The following is a 21,878-nucleotide window of genomic DNA, read 5'->3' on the forward strand; positions in this document are numbered from 1 at the left end:
TCCCCCACGTCTCCAGATAAAAATGGTACCTCACTTGTGGGCGTAGGCCTAGTGCCCACAATAGGAAATGCCACAAAACACAACATGGACACATCACATTTTCACAAAGAAAACAGAGCTGTTTTTTGCAAACTGTGGATTTTGGCCTCTAGCTCAGCCGGCACCTAGGAAAACATAGCAAACCTACGCAGTTTTGAAAACTAGACACCTAGGGGAATCCAAGATAGGGTGACTTGTGGGGCTCTGACCAGGTTCAGTTAACCAGAATCCTTTGCAAACCTCAAACGTTGGCCAAAAAAACACCTTTTCCTCTCATTTCGGTGACAGAAACTTCTGGAATCAGAGAGGAGCCACAAATTTCCTTCCACCCATCGTTCCCCCAGTCTCCCGATATAAATGGTACCTCACTTGTGGGGGTAGGCCTAGCGCCCGGGACAGGAAATGCCACAAAACACAATATGGACACATCACATTTTCACAAAGAAAACTGAGCTGTTTTTTGCAGTGCCTAGCGGTGGATTTTGGTCTCTAGCTCAGCCGACACCTAGGGAAACCTAGCAAACCTGTGCAGTTTTGAAAACTAGACACCTAGGGGAATCCAAGATGGGGTGACCTGTGTGGCTCTGACCAGGTTCTGTTACCCAGAATCCTTTGCAAACATCAAAATTTGGCCAAAAAAACACTTTTTCCCCTCATTTCGGTGACAGAATGTTCTGGAATCAGAGAGGAGCCACAAATTCCCTTCCACTCAGCGTTCCCCCAAGTCTCCCGATAAAAATGGTACCTCACTTGTGGGGGTAGGCCTAGCGCCCGGGACAGGAGATGCCACAAAATACAACGTGGACACATCACATTTTCACAAAGAAAACAGAGCTGTTTTTTGCAAACTGTGGATTTTGGCCTCTAGCTCAGCCGGCACCTAGGGAAACCTAGCAAACCTGCACAGTTTTGAAACCTAGACACCTAGGGGAATCCAAGATGGGGTGACTTGTGGGGCTCTGACCAGGTTCTGTTACTCAGAATCATTTGCAAACATCAAAATTTGGCCAAAAAATACACCTTTTTCTCTCATTTCGGTGACAGAAAGTTCTGGAATCAGTGAGGAGCCACAAATTTCCTTCCACCCAGTGTTCCCCCAAGTCTCCCGATAAAAATGGTACCTCACTTGTGGGGGTAGGCCTAGCGCCCGCGACAGGAAATGCCACAAAACACAACGTGGACACATCACATTTTCACAAAGAAAACAGAGCTGTTTTTTGCAAAGTGCCTAGCTGTGGATTTTGGACTCTAGCTCAGCGGGCACCTAGGGAAACCTAGCAAACCTGCACAGTTTTGAAAACTAGACACCTAGGGGAATCCAAGATGGGGTGACTTGTGGGGCTCTGACCAGGTTCTGTTACCCAGAATCCTTTGCAAACCTCAAAATCTGGTAAAAAAAACACTTTTTCTTCTCATTTCGGTGACAGAAAGTTCTGGAATCAGAGAGGAGCCACAAATTTCCTTCCACCCAGCGTTCCCCCAAGTCTCCCGATAAAAATGGTACCTCACTTTTGTGGGTAGGCCTACTGCCCACGAAAGAAAATGCCCCAAAACACTACCTGGACACATCAAAATTATCAAATACAAAACTACCTGTTTTTGCGGGGGGCACCTGGGTTTTTTGTCCTGGGCTCAGCAGCCATCTAGGGAAACCTACCAAACCCAGACATTTCTGAAAACTAGACACCCAAGGGAGTCCAGGGAGGTGTGACTTACATGGATCCCCTAATGTTTTCTTACCCAGAATCCTCAGCAAACCTCAAATTTAGCTAAAAAATAATTTTTTTCACATCTGCGTGGGATGACCATACTGGGACAAATTTCATACCACCCAACATTCCCCTCAGTCTCCCGGTAACAATGATCCTCATTTGTGTAGGTGGGCCAAGTGCTTGTGAAAGGGAAGAACCAAAAACATGTTGATATTGAGGGGGAATCAAAAGGTGTCCAAAAGGGCAGTTTGCAAAAAAACATTTTTAGGCTGACAAGTGCAGCAGAATTTTTATTGGTATAGATGAGACGATGCTGGGTGGTAGGAATTTTGTGGATTCCCGCATATTCCGGAAGGGTCCATCACAAAAACGTGGGAAAAATGTGTGATTTCCAGCAAAGTTTGAGGTTTGCAGGGCATTGTAGGTACGAAAGTGGTACAGGGTGCATGTGAAACACACTACCCTGGAATCACCCAGATGTTTAGTTTTCAGATGTGTCTAGGTCTTGTGGATTTTTCTACATGGCAGCGTCTCAAAGTCCATAAAGTGCAACTCTCACCATTCCAAGTGGGACGATTTTGAGAGTTAGCCAAGCTCTCATGGCCCAAATGTAAAACCAAAACCCAAAATAATCAAATGTCTTCTTGCTTGCTGTGGGATAAGATGTTTTAGTGTGTGTTTTACTGTTACCGCCTTCAGTTGGGCTGGGGGCATAACCAGGCCCAAAGTGGGTGGTAGCCACCACCCCAATATTCTTTTTTTTATTTTTTTATTTCCTGCCACCTAGTAGACTTTCTTACCCCCCCCCCCGGTTGTGGATCAGGGGTAATTGCCCCATCTGCCCACTAGTGGGCAGAATAATTTTGGTCCCATTTATTTGGCCATACGCCCACCCTCTTATTTTGGGAAAAAAACGTACCTGGTCTCTGGTGAGCTTTCTGGCCCCCCTTGGGGGCAGATGGGCCTTCCAAAAATAGGCCCATCTGCCCCAAAGAGGGGCAGATATGGGCAACAGTAATGTGCCCCCATGGGGAGCGACCCTTACCCAAGGGGGCAGATCGGCCTAATAACAATAGGCCGATCTGCCCTCGGGGGGACAGAAATGGCCTAAAATAAATTTGCCCCCTTCCCTCCCCCAGGGAGCGACCCTTGCCTAAGGAGTCGCTCCCCTTCCGTGAATTCACCATAAAAAAAACCTCCCTGGTGTCTAGTGGTTTCTGTCCTCCTTGGTGGCAGACTGGCCTCTTAAAAATAGGTTGATCTGCCCCCAAGGGGGGCAGAAATGGCCTAAATATAATTTGCCCCTAGGCAGCGACCCTTGCCTAAGGGGTCGCTTCCCAACTAAAAAAAAAACAAAATGATCCCTGGCTCCTAGTGGTTTCTGCCCCCGGGGGGGCCGAAAAGGCCTTGAAAAAAATTGCCCCTTGGGGAGCGACCCCTGCCCATGTGGTCGCTCCCCTTATGCCAATTTCCCTTGGTAAGTAAATCCCTGGGGTCTAGTGGGCATTTCAAAAGCCGGATCCCTTTATGATCCGGCTTTTAAAATGGTCTGAGAGACTTCAAAAGGAAGGAAATTCCTTTCTTTCCCTTCAAAGCCTCTCAGGGCCGCCATCACATGGTCTGAAGAGAAATGCTTTGCATTTCTCTTCCGATAGCGAGATGGGGAAGTGGCCTCTGATGAGGTCAGCGCGCGAATGCGCGCTGACGTCATCAGACGTCACTGGAGAGGTCAGGGGTGGAAGGGGAAGGGCTTCCCCTTCCATCCCTGCCTTGGGGGGGGGTGGGAGGGAAGCCCAGAGCTGAGCTCAGTGCCGAGGACGTAATGGTTACGTCCTCAGCACATGATCACTGTGCCGTTGGACGTAACCATTACGTCCACGGCACAGAAGGGGTTAAGGGCAGACTGTATGGTTACATGACCATGTTTTTTCAAAGTGCTATTTTTATTGTGGTGTCCTCTAGGGGCTGTTATGAGCATTGCAGTCAACATACTATAATGTTTGCTGCACGAAAACTTGCAACATAATGCTTTGCAGGGCATTACTTTTACAAAACGTTTTTGCGCATAACTCAGCCTGTGGTGGTCCTAGGACAATGGGACCACATTCAAAATGCTCTTTTGGTCTACATCATCTCTGGGTCCCCACACTCAGTTAGTGGGGTCTCCAAAATAATAACCCCTCCCCCCATTTGGTGTTTTTTAAGCTTTCTCATGGCTAGAACGTTTGTTTTACAGCTGGGAGAAGTTTTACTTTAAATGCCTTATTTGTAATATCATTGCAGTAGGCCTGCTAGCCCTAAAACACCCTCTAGGGGCTAAGTATATGGTTACACTCCACTACTTTCTTCTGTATTTTTTCATGGGGTTATGTATGCCCTCTAGGGGCTAACAATATGGGTACATGACCATGTTTCTTAAAAAATTATATTTTTGTTCTGGTCCCCTCTAGGGGCTGTTTTGAGCATCACAGTCTAATGCCAAAAGTTTATTTCTGATAAAGGTTTATATGATAATTGTATATGTTTTAATAATCTCTCCTTATTACAATTATGACGATGATTCAGGCCAACTTAACATCCTTATTACACTATGACTCTTTAAACACTCTTGATATGTTTGGGTGACCCTTCTAGTTTATTTCTCCTCTGTGGCTGTCTTGTGTCTTTTTTTTGAGCCAGCCAGCAACTCTGATGGTGGGGTTGTAAACGTGGTATTCTATTGGAATTAGCATGGCAGATTTAAATTACCCTATGACTGTTTGAACACTCTTAATATGTTTGGATGACCCTTCTAGTTTGTCTCCTCTGTGGGTGCCTTCTGTCTTTTTTTGGGGAATTGTGTTAGCCAGCCAGCAACTTTGATGGTGGGGTTTGGAAAGTGGTATGCTGTTGGAATTAGCATGGCAAATTTAAATGAGGATGATAAATGGCAACATTTTCATTTTTTGCTGCAGATAGTGGGAGAAGGTAAATGGAAGTGCTATCGTCATTTGCAGGGCCACTGGAATTATATGGCAGGAAAAGACGAAAATATGAGGCAGGGTTGACCAATTTATGTGGCAAGAAAAGTCCAGTTATGAATGTACATTGCCATCAGCTCTAACTCAGGCAAATGAAAGACCTTTTGCTTTGCAAATGCTTGTTTTTTCCAATTTTACTATTTTTCCTAACCCATTTACCGTTGCCCCATTCATCCTGTGTCCTTTCTCTTTTCTCCTGTGTAGTCTATTACTTCCACTTCCCTTTTTAGTACCATACATCTTCTACCCTCCAGCCTACTTCTTTTTTCCTTTCTCTTAATGACATATGCCTTTTCCATGAAAACCTACTATTTTTGTGAAATGGGTAATTCATTTTTGCATGTCTATAACATGTAGTTTAATCAGCCTGATTTCTTCAAGCTGACTTTCCTCATGTTGGAAAATTATCAAAATAACGGTATACCAATGACAACACAGTTTTATTGATGCTGGCCTGACGACTGGAGGTCCAAAATCAGTATATCTTTACATCCATCAGTTTCCCTTCTGAACAGCCATCACGCTGATGAGTCCTCTATTTTCACATCACCTTCTAGTATCACCCAGCCTTTCAATTTCTTCCCCTTCTCACGGGCCGTCATCAGAGCAGTGAATCCTGTCACCCTGCCCTACCACCAAATCCATCTTTCTTTCACCACTCTTCCATTCCTGTCCCCTTAATGCACTCTATATCTTCAACACAGGTGACAGACCAATTGCCTATGTATTCTTTCTTTGATGAGTAACACTCATATCAGTTACGTGGGAAACGTCTTATTCCTCTCACTGCTTGCATTCAAAGCCTTTGCTCTGTCTCAAGGTATGTTTAGATTCCCTCTTAGTCTTGCACTTCACTACTTCAATAAAGCAAATTATCTCTACAATTAAATTAATGTACCTTGTATTTGGAGTTACAAACAGATATTTTTCATCATTGCCTTATAAATGATCTTCATAAGTACTGAAAAAATCTAACCGTGTTTGGTAAAGAGAAAACATTGTTGTAATAAATAAATTAGCCTTCTGGCTTTAGTTTATTTCAAAGTGCATGAGTAAATACAGTTTGTTTACTTTTTACAGACTCACTTTGCCTTTTCAGTCAAGAATTATTTCACACCTACTGCATTCTTACACAAGTGCTATATAAGCATCAGTAATTTTGGAAGATTAGTGGATTGTAAGGAAAGTTAACTGTGGGGACATATATAAAAAGTGTTTGTTTCTGTAATGTTCACAGGTCAGAGAAGAGCTGAGCTTTTATTGAACAAAATGAGATCCAGCAAATCTGCGCCATCCTGGTGACTTGGCCCAAACAATGAGAGCAAAGTAATTATTTCACCACATTGTCTCAGTTTGCTCCTGAAATGACATTTACTAATAAGGAAAGTAAAACTTGACTGGGAGGAATCTCTAGAAGGCCAGGAGGATGCCTCCTTTTGTAAACTAGAACAAGGACAGTTCACTGGCATCTAAGAAAAGCATTTGGTTTGCATGGAGGGGTGATGGCAGAAGGGGTAAATGAGATAGGCTAATTATCACTTGCACTTCCTTCTCTCACCTTATCATATGCAGAGTATCAGTCTGGCTAGTGTCTGAGCCACCACATGACTAGGGCTTTCCCGACTGGTGCTCATCCATCATCAGGATCCTTTGGGGACTTGTGAAAGGTGTGGGGTTTAAAGAACTGCTCACAATGTTAGCTTCCTATAGCCTAGCAGTATTAGGTGGTATCTGGGCCCTGTTAACGATTGTGCAGTTACTGCTCTGGTTGCCAGACTTGATTGCTCTTCCACTGCCTTCCTCATTCATGGACTATATATGTTGAGCAGTAGGCAGTATCCCTGCCTTTAAAATAAAAAAGTGCATGACCACTGCTAATTTGGCAAATTCTTATTAATGCCCTTTTGGCAACCTTTTACTCATTTTACACCATCTTTGGCTGACGCACGTTGCCATATGGATGACTGGGCCTTCTCTGATTACCCACTTTTTTAGTATACACATACTCAGCTTCTCACTGCCCTTTGGCTTGGCTGGTGCTAGGTAGCAGCCTATGGGGGTCATTCCGACCCCGGCGGGCGGCAGGCGCCGCCAGCCGGGCGGAGACCGCCAGAAGACCGCACCGCGGTCAAATGACCGCGGCGGTCATTTTGACTTTCCCGCTGGGCCGGCGGGCGACCGCCAAAAGGCCGCCCGCCGGCCCAGCGGGAAAGACCCAGCAACGATGAAGCCGGCTCCGAATGGAGCCGGCGGAGTTGCTGGGGTGCGACGAGTGCAGTGGCACCCGTCGCGATTTTCAGTGTCTGTCAAGCAGACACTGAAAATCTTGCTGGGGCCCTGTTAGGGGGCCCCTGCACTGCCCATGCCAGTGGCATGGGCAGTGCAGGGGCCCCACGACACCTGTTCCCGCCAGCCTCTTCCTGGCGGTGTAAACCGCCAGGAACAGGCTGGCAGGAAGGGGGTCGGAATCCCCATGGCGGCGCTGCTTGCATCGCCGCCATGGAGGATTCCTTTGGCCAGGGGAAAACCGGCGGGAAACCGCCGGTTTCTCTTTTCTGACCGCGGCTTTACCGCTGCGGTCAGAATTGGCCAGGAAGCACCGCCAGGCTGTTGGCAGTGCTTCCGTGGTCGTTGGCCCTGGCGGTCAATGACCGCCAGGGTCAGAATGACCCCCTATATGTGTTAGCCCTTATTACAATTATTATTGGTGCATCTATCTCTCACATGTCCTTTCCCACCACACCACCAGGTCCTGCATTCTCATAACATGGCAACAGCACCTCGATTGTCATCAAGATTTTAGAAGCATGTGTAGCTAAATGCTTATGCACCTTCTTAGTGGAAACTGAATTTCTCTCGTAGTGGATTTTCATGTATAGTCATAAGCATTGAATAGTCCCGTCCATGTGCGGGACCCCGGAGCACTTCCTCAAAATATCTTCTTAAGTGGAAGTTTTTGCCTTTCTTCAGGAAGGCCTGCAAAGTCACTTAAGAAGTGGACAGATAATGCAGCCTATGTACATAGGTTACGCTGGCTGAGCTATCCATCTTAATGAATGAATCTCCGTCACAAACCCCTTTTGCATGATAGAAAGTAAGGAGAGGAGGACAGAGTAGCCCCATAGGCTGCCATTATATGGCCAAAAAACAGAGACCGTGCCTTTAAGAACTCAGAGACCACCAGTATCCCACAGCTGGTGGCAGTTGCTTCAGTTCTTTTTTCTGGCTCCTGCTGGCAGGACCCTGGAGTATTGAACTCAACCTTTTTTTATTTTTCTTCACCCAAATTCACTTTTTCCTCCATTTTCTGACAGAAATCTGTGTTTTTTATTATCAAAGAATGCCATCTTGTTTTGATAAGTGCCCAGACTGGGAGGAAAAATGCCAAGACTGATCCTCACAGAGTGTGTATTCTCTGTCTTCCAGATACCCAAATACCTAATTGCTTCAAAATCTGTAAGACCTTTTCCAGGCGCACTCTACATGATAGGTAGAAGATTAGCCTTTAAGGTAGGGAGGAGCAGCAGAAGCGAAAGTCCAAGTCTACAGCTGGGACCTCAGGGCGCGGAGAGGCACAGTCCTCTACAGAGGGCTCTGTCATCAGTCTCTGCAGGGCTCTCCTGTCAAAAAAGGCCTTAAAAACATCATCGGTCCCGGTCGAGATGTCGAGAACATATGCAGCGCTGACCTGTTCGCCATCTCTCTAAGGATCAACATAAAAAAAGACGATGCATATCAACATCGGAGTGAGTAAAGTTGATGACAACACCATCGTCACAACAAAGAACATCAATGTTGAGGAGCTTAGTTATGGCAAAACTCCCTTACCGCTCACCGTTGAGATCCTTGTCGATGTTGACACATCATGGCCATAGAACGAGATCAACGTCGAGACACCCTAGATCAAGGTCAAGACAGACTTCGGCCGCAAGACGTCAATGTCGATCACCCTCTTCACCTTTACAGGAAGGACGCTGGAAGCGTAGGAGAATCTACAGTTCACCAGACTCTGACTATTGGCACACCTGTTCTCCATCAAGGAAGGCGCCAGCTGACATTCCTCCAGTGCCATCTGGGAGCCGCCCCAACGCCTACCACCCACACACGCAACCTCAGCTTCATACTGGACTCATCGTTTACTATGACCCAGCAAGTCAACGCCATCTCATCCTCATGTTTTAACACCCTTTGCATGCTTCGCAAGACCTTCAGATGGATCCCCATTGAAACTAGAAGAACGGTCACCCACGCCCTGGTCAGCAGCAGACTGGATTACGGCAACGCTCTCTATGCAGGAACAATGGCCAAGCTCCAGAGAAAACATCAGCACATCCAGAACGCCTCAGCACGACTCATCCTCAACCTCCTTCGCCACGAACACATTTCGGCCCACCTCCGAGACCTCCACTGGCTCCCCGTCAACTGAAGGATCATCTTCAAACCCCTGATCCATGCTCACAAGGCTCTCCACGACGCCCGACCTGCCTACCTCAACGAGCATCTCCACTTCCACATCACAACACACTAGCTCCGCTCCGTCAACCTCGCCCTCGCCACCGTCCCCTGTGTCGACCGTACCACAGCCGGTGGCAGATCCCTCTCCCACCTTGCCATCAAAACCTGGAACTCCCTCCCCGTCAACCTACATCTGACCCAGGACCTCCTGACCTTCAGGAAGCACCTCAAGACCTGGCTCTTCCAGCAGTAGCACCCCCCCTCAACTCCCTCCCTTCCCCCGCGCCTTGAGACCCTACCGGGCGAGTAGCGAACTTATCAAATTACTGATTGATTGATTGATTGATCTATGCTTCTTCCTCCTCAACAGAATCTCCCTCCTCGTACAGCACTTAGAACGCCTTCTCCTTTACCACCTCCACCATTAGCTGGTGATCGAGGGCACATTCAGAGTTCAAGGTGTACCCCTTCAACATCGAGACATCATAGATATCGCCACAGAAGCTTGCGATACAGTCACTCCACTGATATTTCTTCAAATATGGGGAGATGTTCTCCAGCTTGACCACAGCTTCTTCTCCTCAGTGCATCTCGACTTTCCAGGATGTGTTAGTGCGGGGTGCAAATAAGTTAAACATTCCAATATCTACACCTACCCTGACAACATCAGTCATTTTCGTGGCATTGCAGCAAAGATCAGCTTCAGGTCCGTTGCTACCCTTGGTTCCAGGTCATTTAGAGCCAGCAATGGGCCTCTTCCTAACACCATCATCAATCAAGCCTGCACCATCAAGGCTCCGAAAAAAATATCGTCCTTTATATCACGGTCTGGCCCTTCTACACACAGACCCTACTCAGGACTCTGCAAAAACGCAACATACCACATATCCTTCATCCACAGTTCCACCGGACAAAGAGAGCCGAAAGCTGGACTCTGTTGGGCAAAAAGTCTGCAATGCTGCAGCAACCACAAAGAAGGCAGCAAGCACCACTGCCTTACTAAGCAGGTATGACAGACCCCTCTGGGAATCACTACAACAGTTCATTGACTTTCTCCCCAGGGATAAAAGAGAGGACTTTAATGAGATTCTAGGTGAAGGCCTAATGGTATTCAACCTGCAGACTCCTCTCTCCTCTTGGCACACGAATACCGCCATGGGGTCTCCCTACGAAGACATTCCTGGCTCAGACTCACCTCTCTGAAACCAGAATCTCAACAACGAATTCATAATTTCCATTTTCAGGTACTGCTATCTTTGGCTCACACATGGATGATGAAATGGTGAGGATGAAAGCAGAGCTAGAGACATTAAAAGCTGTTGGCTTAGAGAAGCCAAAAAACTCTAGAAGAACTTTCAGGCCTTTCTAACTATGTTTCTCTTGACAAAGGGTCCAAGCCCCTCATTGGTATCAGGGTCGCCAACAGTCGGGTACACAAGCCCAGCAGTACCAACGATCCTACTAACCCTGCGACAGGAGACAGGCTAGCGAAAGGTCAAACCAATGACTTTCTCAGGAAAGCAAGCAACCTACAGGATCAAAACCCTGAATCATCTATTCCCCTTCTTACGTTACTCACTCATGTAGGGTGACGCATCCAACAATATGTGAAAGAGTGGCAAAACATTGCACAAGACACCTGGGTTCTGAATACTGTTCGCAATGAATATTGTCTGATGTTCACCAGTTACCCACTGTCAATTCCTCCAAAGCCGTCAAGATCCAACATCTCACAATTGCAAGTGGAAGTAGACATCCTAGAGCATGTTCATTCTCCTCAACGAGGAACTGGGATTTATTCCATGTACTTTCTCGCCATGAAAAAAGACGGTAACAAATTCAGACCCATTCTCGACCTAAAACTGGCCAACAAGTGGACTCAGCAAGAAAAATTCCGGATGCTGTTGTTACCCAAATCATCCCTCACTTACATCAAGAGGGTTGACTCTGATCCATCAAACTTCAAGACGCATACTTCCATATATCAATAGCCAGGAAGCATCAGGAATTCTTGAGGTTCGTAGTGGGACACAACAATTATCAGTATCAAGTACTTCCATTTGGCCTAAAGTCAGCACCCAGAACCTTCTCCAAATGTATGGCAGTAGTTGCGGCCCACCTCTGAAACCACAAAGTATTTGTCTAGCCATATCTAGACGATTGGTTAATCAAGGCGTCCACATTTCAGGAGGTTCAACTGCAGTTCAGTTGGACTTCAGATCTCCTTCAACAGCTGGGCCTTCAGATCAACCATGCGAAATTAACCTCTGTCCCAGTACATATGATACAATACCTGGAGGCTTCCATCAATACCCTCACAGCAAGCTTAGCAGTCCTTCGGAAATCTCAAGCTCTCATGAAAACCTCTCATCCAACCGTGAGAGCAGTATCCTCTCTCCTCGGCTCGATGGCCTCCTGCATATTTCTCACACCGAATGCCAGTCTTCAAATGAGACCATTACAGGAATGCCTCGAGGACCAGTGGGACCAGCGGGCAGGTAATAGGAACAACCGGATTCAGCTTTCCCTGCAAAACTGTCATTGAAATGGTGGCACTCCCCAGTCAATATCCTGCGAGGAACACCATTCCATAAGGACAGTCCTCCTCAAACAATAGTCACAGATGCCTCTCTCCTAGGATGGGGAGCCCATATGGACCACCTACAAATTCAAGGGAAGTGGTCGCAGAGAGAGTCGACATATCACATCAGTCTCTTAGAGCTGTGCGCAGTTCATCTAGCACTGAAAGCGTTCCTTCCATTGTCCACCTCCAACTCCCTGCTTGTTCAGACGGACAAGACAACAACCATGAACTACCTCAACAAACAGGGAAGGATGAGGTCCAGGCCTTTGTCTCACGAAGCCCAGGCGATCTGGCAATGGCTTTTAGCCTGGGGCTTGACGATAACTGTGATTCACCTTCCAGGAGAGCAAAATACCCAAGCGGATTCTCTCAGCATACTCACCCACGAAAACCAAGAGTGGGTTATAAACGATGAATTCATTCCGGACATCCCTCAGCGGTGGGGAACTCCGACCATCGATTTGTTCACCACCACAGAAAACACCAAATGCCAAAACTTTGCATTGAGGTACTTCCAACCAGACACCCTGGGGAATGCCCTATGAATCAACTGGTCCGACAGATTTCTCTGTGCTTTTCCACCGATTTCCCTAATTCCGGCATTCCTCATCAAGCTATCCCATTCAAAAGCCAGGATGATACTCATAAGCTCTGGAGTGGCCATGTCAGTGGTGGTTCACAGACCTCCTTCACCAGTCCATTCATCCACATCTCAAGCTGACTGGATCTACTGATGAAATTTGGAGGCCAGATGGTGCATCCCAAACTCTCCTCCTTGAGCTTGGCAGCATGGCTCCTGAGCTAGTGCAGTATGGACACATAAATATTCCACAAGACTCCATGGACATTGTTAAAGAATCAAGCGACCTTCCACGCGAGCTGCCTGTGCTTTCAGTGGAAAAGATTCTGCATATGGTGTTCATCTAAAAACGAAGACCCTAGCACCTGCCAAGAAGATGTCATTCTTCTATATCTACTCATTTGGCACAATCTGCCTCGCAGCTCTCTATTTAAAAGTCCACCTGGCAGCTCTTACTGCATTTAGAAAACGTCCTTAACAAACCTCTTTTTTCAAAATCCTGGGGAATTCTTAGAGGGTTTGAAAAAGGTCTTTCCTCCCATTAGGTGTCCTTCTCCTCCATGGGAGCTAAATGTAGTCCTCATGCCTCATGCAAGATCCCTTCAAACCCACACATAAGGCCTCTCTCCAGAACTCATCTTGGAAAACCACTTTCCTGGTAGCCATTATATCTGCCCACAAAGTTAGTGAAATTCAAGCACTGTGTTCACATGAACCATACACAGTATTTCATTCTAACAAAGCCATGAAAACTCATCCAAAATTCCTCCCAAAAGTAATTTCAGATTTCCATATCAACCAAACCATATCCTTGGCCACATTTTTTAACCGGATGTCAAATGAGTTCTCAAATCTTACCTTGACAAAACACAAAGGATTTGCAAATCGGACCAATTGTTTATGAACTACGTTCCTCTTCGCACAAGCTTAGCCACCTCTAAGCAATCCATTTCGCAATGGATAGTATTGTGTATTTTATTATGCCATCAAGAAGCTAACAAAACACTTCCTACTAGACCAAAAGCACACTCTAACTAGAGGGAAAGCAGTTACTGCTGCTTTAGTGCACGCTATTCCTATCCCAGAGATTTGCAAAGTGGCAACCTGGAAGTCAGTTCACACATTCACTAAACACTGCTGTCTAGATTCCAACGCTAGAGCAGACACTCATGTAGGGCAGGCTTCCCTCAGAAATGTGTTCGCTAGAAATTTTTCTAATTCAGCCTCTGTCTCTTCTCCCGCTCTCCGTAGGGATGGGCTTGCTATTATATTCATTGTTTATGACTATGCATGAAAATCCCTTACAAGAGAAGGAACGGTTTCTTACCTGTAACTCCAGTTCTCTCGTAGTGGAATTTCCATGATAAGTCATAAGCAGCCTTCCCTCCTACCCAGATGAATAGACAGAGGTATCGATACACATTGTACACGTCAAATATCGCCTTCAAAAGAGCTGTAGCAACTACCACCAGCTGTGCATGATGGGATACTGATGGTTTATGAGTTCTTAAAGGCACAGTCTCCTTTTTAGCCATATAATGGCAGATAATTGGGCTACTCTGTCCTCTCCTCCATCTCTGTCATGCAAAAGGGGTTTGTGAGGGAGATTCATTATGCTGACAAATTATTCTTAAATTATAATGTGCTGGCTTTTTCTTTGATTTAAGATGGAGAGCTCAGCCAATGTAGCCTATTTGCATAGGCTGCATTATCTGTCCACTTCTTAAGTGACTTTGCAGGCCTTCCTGAAGAACGGCGAAAACTTGCACTTAAGATATTTTGAAGAAGTCATCCGGGTTCCCAGCACGTGGGCGAAACTATTCAGTGCTTATGACTTGTGGAAATTCCCCTACGAGAGAACTGAACTTACAGGTAAGAAACCGTTTATCTCTGTCCTTGTCAGGCAGGCTTCTACCCAGCTCATTCCACTGAAACAGTCATCCTATCAGTATTAGATGATCTTTGTGAAGAAAGTGATGAAGACACTACCCTGGCCTTGCTTTTCCTAGATCAATCCGCAGTGTTTGACACAGTCAACCACAAGCTTTTAATGGACCATGCTGAGGCCGCAGGAATATGGGGCTCTGGGAAAGACTGGGCCTTTTCCTTTCTCCCAAATTGGACTCATTCCGTCTGCCTTCCACCTTATAAATCCTCTGAGGTACAGCTGGATTGCGGAGTTCCCCAGGGATCTTCTCTGTCTCCACATTTATTTAACCTATATATTTGCCCTCTTATCCTCTCACTTAAAGAAAGGAAATGCATGATTTATAATTATGCAGACGATATGCAGTTATTATTCAAAATTGATAACTCTTCAGAGTCAAAAGATCTTTTTCAATTTACCATGCTATTTATTCGAAACAGGATGAATTGCAACCACTTTAAATTGAATTCAGATAAAACTGAAATTATTATCACCAATGACAAGGTTGACTATTGGGTTGCATCTCTTTAGCCTGCTGAGGTTAGATCTCCTCTGGTTCCTAAGAAGTTGGTAAAGAACCTCGGTTTGATGATTGATGATAATCTGTCATTGAAACCATAAATTGGAGCAATAGTTGCAAGTTCCTTCCATATGCTTCATTGTATTAGGAAAATATTTAACATCCAAAGTCCTTATCCAGGTAGCAATTTCTCTGATAATCTCTAGGATATATTAGGAGAACTCTTTATATGTTGGCATCTCTAAAAGCTTCATGAAGAAGCTACAATTGATCCAGAATCAGGAGGCCTGTTTAATACACAAACGTCCGTATTGATGCCACATCATCCCTCTAATGAAAGAACTTCATTGGCTACCGGTAGTAATTTTTGAGACAGGCTTCATCATCCATAACATTTTATTGGGCAAACGTCCGGCCTTTATTTCCACATGTATTCAGAAATATATTCCCACTCGCGCTTTATGATCCTCTCTTGCTAATTATTTGACAGTCCCCAAATTCAAAAAGAAGAGAACTGGTGGAGCCAGATTTTCAGTTCCGGCAACTAACTAGTGGAATTCTTTCCTTCCAGCAATAAGATCTGCCAACTGTTACCGTAAATTTAGGAAACTGCTGAAAACCTGGTTCTTCACTCAAGCATACAACTAATTAGTATCTCAGCACTTCTGGATCACTCCGCCCTCAGCTCCATGAAAGCGATTGTGAACGTGTGCTTAATAAATTACCCTAACACAATCTAACATGCATGGCATGGTAAAACGTCCAGTATAGGCTCAAAACAAAAAAGCACACCCTTCCAACCACTCCCGCCACGTTGTGTAGCTTGCTTTCCGCTTGCGTAAACATGTTACCTCCGCACAAAGGGTTACTTCAAGAGCTGCAGGAAAACACAATGCTATATGGTCACTCAAGATCACTAATGGCGTCGAAGCCTGAGTGTGGCTATATTAAGGCACCATCCATTAACGACCGACTGTACAGTTAGAAGAGATACTGACATAGGACTGTGGCAGTTTCCTCTAATGTTGACTATTACAAGCAGAAACACGATGAGACATACAGGTTCTGTATTCCTAAAGCTCAGTTATTTTTCTCCTATCTGAATTTTTTTCCTTACTCACTTTTCCTTTTGTTTTATTTTTGCCTTTTCTCAAATTTTAATTTCTCCCATGCCCTTAGCTCTTCAAGTCTTCCTCCATCTTTGTCCTACTCTGGGCGCCCTTGCTCCTACTTGGCTCTGGTTATTGAGTGACCCCTACTACCACTTCTGGCGGTTTGGCCAAGCTATCTTTTCTGGGACGTGTGGTTTAGTGTTTGCCGATATAAACATGGCCTCACATATCCGAGTATTCAATGCAAAGTGTTAAACCTCTGGCTGGCCGTGTCCATCATGGCTCTGGGTCTCTTGACAGCGATGCGCTGGTCTCACCCGTTCCCTCCTCCCTCTTCTCTCTTTCATTTGTTGTTCCTTTAGTGATCTTTTATCTTCTCTTATCTCTTACCCTCCTTCTCTCCACCTCTGTTTCTTCCTGTTTCAGATTGTTCTTGTGATAAAAGATGAGATCATGTGAGAATGCGGAAGCAGAACCTAGTGCTCGGAGGGAACGTGGCTGATGGGGTAAGAGATTAGAAAGCCACAAAATGCGTGGGCAAACAATAACTAAAGTAAGGGAAAGTTGGGGGAAGGGCAATTTTTTCGGTGATTGACTTCAAATAGAAACAGAAGCGATGTTCAGCTTCAATGCAAGGCGCATTCAGAAGGCAGTGTTGTCGAAACAGTAGACTCATTTCATGTACGCTGTTTAGAGACGACCTGCTCTTGAACAACCGAATGTACTTTTGCTGTGCACTGCCCATATCCTGCAAAGTATACTTTGTGCACAAAATAAGCTGGAGACACCAAATTATTGCCACATAGATTTAAAAAATATACTACGACTTCGGCTTGGTTTAGAAAAGGGTCAGGCCAAAGAATACCCAAATAATAAGAGTGTGTCTGAATATCCCAGACACCCGACTTGGTAGACACTAAGAGGTTTGCATGGGCACTTAATCTCTGGAACCCCGATTCTGCCCGCAGACGTAACTGGAAATTTCGTCCACCCCCTCCCTTTAGTCTTATTTATTGGTAAAAAGGCCTGTCTTAAGACTTTCTTCAGACCTGGGAGTGGAAGAGGGGCACCTAGACCTTTTAACTTGACTCTAAACTTCCATGGGCTATACCAAGGTTTCCCCACATGCTTGTGAAGAGGGTGACTCCACAGCTGTCACATCACTGCAGCCCTTATGCACCCCTTCAAACCAGTCATAATTGCAACAGGACAAAGAACGAAGAGCCCCAATTCGATTCAAGTATGATGGGTTGATTTCTTGTGGGTGCTTTTTGTGCAAGCTGCCCAGAACCAAACGTATGTGGTGGTACTGCACAGACATCTGAAAACAGGTGGTGCTTGATAAGACCACACCTTCCCATGCGGAGATGCTTCTGATGTAGATGACGGTGCATGAAGTTCCATGGGTGCCCACCTCCACCCCTGTGCAAGGGAGCATACAGGGAGTGCAGAATTATTAGGCAAATGAGTATTTTGACCACATCATCCTCTTTATGCATGTTGTCTTACTCCAAGCTGTATAGGCTCGAAAGCCTACTACCAATTAAGCATATTAGGTGATGTGCATCTCTGTAATGAGAAGGCGTGTGGTCTAATGACATCAACACCCTATATCAGGTGCGCATAATTATTAGGCAACTTCCTTTCCTTTGGCAAAATGGGTCAAAAGAAGGACTTGACAGGCTCAGAAAAGTCAAAAATAGTGAGATATCTTGCAGAGGGATGCAGCACTCTTAAAATTGCAAAGCTTCTGAAGCGTGATCATCGAACAATCAAGCGTTTCATTCAAAATAGTCAACAGGGTCGCAAGAAGCGTGTGGAAAAACCAAGGCGCAAAATAACTGCCCATGAACTGAGAAAAGTCAAGCGTGCAGCTGCCACGATGCCACTTGCCACCAGTTTGGCCATATTTCAGAGCTGCAACATCACTGGAGTGCCCAAAAGCACAAGGTGTGCAATACTCAGAGACATGGCCAAGGTAAGAAAGGCTGAAAGACGACCACCACTGAACAAGACACACAAGCTGAAACGTCAAGACTGGGCCAAGAAATATCTCAAGACTGATTTTTCTAAGGTTTTATGGACTGATGAAATGAGAGTGAGTCTTGATGGGCCAGATGGATGGGCCCGTGGCTGGATTGGTAAAGGGCAGAGAGCTCCAGTCCAACTCAGACGCCAGCAAGGTGGAGGTGGAGTACTGGTTTGGGCTGGTATCATCAAAGATGAGCTTGTGGGGCCTTTTCGGGTTGAGGATGGAGTCAAGCTCAACTCCCAGTCCTACTGCCAGTTCCTGGAAGACACCTTCTTCAAGCAGTGGTACAGGAAGAAGTCTGCATCCTTCAAGAAAAACATGATTTTCATGCAGGACAATGCTCCATCACACGCGTCCAAGTACTCCACAGCGTGGCTGGCAAGAAAGGGTATAAAAGAAGGAAATCTAATGACATGGCCTCCTTGTTCACCTGATCTGAACCCCATTGAGAACCTGTGGTCCATCATCAAATGTGAGATTTACAAGGAGGGAAAACAGTACACCTCTCTGAACAGTGTCTGGGAGGCTGTGGTTGCTGCTGCTAGCAATGTTGATGGTGAACAGATCAAAACACTGACAGAATCCATGGATGGCAGGCTTTTGAGTGTCCTTGCAAAGAAAGGTGGCTATATTGGTCACTGATTTGTTTTTGTTTTGTTTTTGAATGTCAGAAATGTATATTTGTGAATGTTGAGATATTATATTGGTTTCACTGGTAATAATAAATAATTGAAATGGGTATATATTTTTTTTTTGTTAAGTTGCCTAATAATTATGCACAGTAATAGTCTCCTGCACACACAGATATCCCCCTAACATAGCTAAAACTAAAAACAAACTAAAAACTACTTCCAAAAATATTCAGCTTTGATATTAATGAGTTTTTTGGGTTCATTGAGAACATGGTTGTTGTTCAATAATAAAATTAATCCTCAAAAATACAACTTGCCTAATAATTCTGCACTCCCTGTATATGGAAGGATGGCTGCGCACATCTATGATATGGTGGGAAGCTAACCATACTAGTCTGATCTGCTCTGGTTTGCCAGTATATCTTTGAAATCTTATCTTCCGCCAGCCGTAATGAGTGCAAACAGGTGACTCCACATTGACCACCATGGCTGAAGTAGTGCTTCCTCAGGGTGGGGTACCCCCAATATTTTTTAAATTTAGTTTTGTAAGGTAGCAAGCGCCACTATACAGTCATTTTAGAGGAAATCCAACGTCCTAGGCACTAGTTTCCAACAGAGCATGTTGTTGGGGCAGAAAAGTCTCTTGCATGGTGATGGGCGTGTACCCCTGCCCTGAGTGCCCCAGCTGCAACAATATCTGTGTCTTCGGTGCTTATTTTTGTTGACCTGGGCAAATACGATCATGCTTGTTCGTCATTAAATAGGCCTGTCTCACGGATTGCAGACTTATTGAACTGGGAGGGGATGCCTAAAGCTCTACCCTCATAGTGGTGAAAGACTACCACCTTTATCATCATTCTGTGTAATAAAAAGTAGAAGTGACAGGCCTTTTTATCTGTGTCTCTGGAGTGAGGAATACTGGCTCACTCATGTAAAGTTCTACTGCTGTGTGCTTAACTCACCTTTGGCATACCTCGTTAGTATGTAGTGCTGTGCAACGTGCCTGTGGTTGCATGTGTGTATGTGTCCCTGTAAATGGCCTTGAAGCCTTTGGGCATTTGTTTGCGCTTTATAAAACGTTTTCATTTCATTTCAGTGTTACAGTACATGAAAGACTCTGTGCTCCATTGTGGGAGTCCCAGGGTTGACTGGAGGAGCATGTGGAGATAGATGAATCCCCTCAGACAGATTTGTTGATTGCTGCGTTACTATAAGTTGGGTGGGACACCCAATGGGAGGATGAAGAGCCAAGCTTGTCAATACACTTCAAAGAGAGCTCTTTGAATCTCAAGACAGGTCACTGGGAAAGGGCCTAGAATATATTAGGAAGGAGATGGACTTGATAAGATAATCAGGAAGAGAAAGGCTGGGGCTCTGGGGTAACCTTTTGATGCACATATCAGTGTGGCTGACATCTAGGTCTTAACCACTAATCACTCCCATGGCCTGTGTGATGTGTCATTTTATCTGTGTGTAGGCTGAGCTGCCCTGAATAGACCGACTCCTTACTCCTTGTTGGCTCCTAGCTAATTCGAAGCTTCTCACCACATTGATCTGTCATGGACACATGGATTCTGAAATCCTTTTGAGCTTCCTCTCACCTGCATTGCCTCGCCGCCACCCTTCTGGGCAACTTCCACCTATTGCACCCAGTTTGTGGAAGACCAACATCCCAGCAAACCTATACGGTCTACAAATATTTGTTTTTTACCCTATAAACGATTGGACCTCCTCCATATCTCTTATTTTACACATACACTTCACCATCCCCCGTTCCCAGGCGAATAATTGGAATTGCAGCTATTGCCAGTGTGTGTGCCCATTGAACACCAGAGAATGCTTTATCTTGCCATCTTCTGTACCCACCAGTGGTGGTGTGAGCTATAACTATCAATGTTGCATTCTTCATGCGAGGAAACAAATGCCCAGGATCTCTTAAACCTATTCAGGTCAAGGCTATTTAAGATTAGGGCACGAAACACCCTAAGGATCTGCAGGCAGGCACCTGGCAGAAGGAGTGCTCATCACTTTTCTATCAAGCTTCTATCATATAAAAAATCCCCTTTTGTTAACCAGCCACTGATTCCAATTCTAATAAAGTAAAATGTAACCTTGAGCAAAGAGTGCAAGACCCATACCAGATAGTAAGTATAAACAATGACAATGTAAGTAAGTTCCATTTAGATTAATCATATGTGAATTTATCTCATGTGGTTACCTTGAAATTCTGACCTGGATCCAGATTCCTTGACCTACAATGGACAGCCATTCTCGATTTCAACTAAATGTGGAACTGCTTCTCATTCATAAGGTTTTCCAAATAGCGAATGCCTGTTTATTGCACTCCACTCTTCCATTATCTTCCACAATCAAACTGAAAATGCCCAAACACACCTCACAATGTAGCACTTTTCAGATAATGTGGCAGCAATCCGTATGCATTATATTGTTTGCTATCTCTATTTGGGACATTGGAGTGCTTACCCACACAGGTAGCACATTATATCAGTGAATGTGTGGTTGTAGGGGTGTTGTTTTTGCTTTGAATCTATGTAGGAATTGTTCCTGTGTTGTGCGTGATGACCACTGAGATATGGTATCATATTATGTAATGCAACACTTACCGGTGTGATAGGTGATGTATCATATTATGTAATGCAACACTTACTGGTGTGATAGGTGAGGAGGTGTGAGAGATGGTTGTGCATTTTGTACACTTTGTGCTATGCTGGCAGTTCTGCTTAGCTCTGTAGTTCCCCTTTTATTTTGTTGGTAGATTTTGGGGCTCACTGTAGCCAAACCATGTGTGATCAACAGAAAAACAGCATTCAGAATTAGTAGTGAGAGATGGTCTTAGGTTTCACACATATGTTGCTTTTCTTGTGTAGAGCATTTTATTGGCAATACATTATGGGGGCCAGGGTCGGCGGTTCGGCCGCGGTCAGATGCGGAAAACCGGCGGTCTCCTGCCGGTTTTCCGCTGCCCTTGTGAATCCTCCATGGCGGCGGAGCGCGCTCCGCCGCCATGGGGATTCTGACACCCCCTACCGCCATCCTGTTCCTGGCGGGCCTCCCGCCAGGAACAGGATGGCGGTAGGGGGTGCCGCGGGGCCCTGGGGGCCCCTGCAGTGCCCATGCCAATGGCATGGGCACTGCAGGGGCCCCCGTAAGAGGGCCCCACTCTGTATTTCAGTGTCTGCTATGCAGACACTGAAATACGCGACGGGTGCCACTGCACCCGTCGCACCTTCCCACTCCGCCGGCT

At 45.5% G+C, this 21,878-nt stretch overlaps 1 protein-coding gene across 3 annotated transcripts in view; it reads left to right on the plus strand.

Moving 5' to 3' along the window:
* PPCDC (phosphopantothenoylcysteine decarboxylase) overlaps nucleotides 1–21,878 on the plus strand; it is a 356,777-nt gene that overhangs the window by 293,758 nt on the left and 41,141 nt on the right. The window lies entirely within an intron of this gene.

Source organism: Pleurodeles waltl, chromosome 3_1 (assembly GCF_031143425.1).
Source record: "Pleurodeles waltl isolate 20211129_DDA chromosome 3_1, aPleWal1.hap1.20221129, whole genome shotgun sequence".
In the NCBI taxonomy this organism is placed as follows: Eukaryota; Metazoa; Chordata; class Amphibia; order Caudata; family Salamandridae; genus Pleurodeles; species Pleurodeles waltl.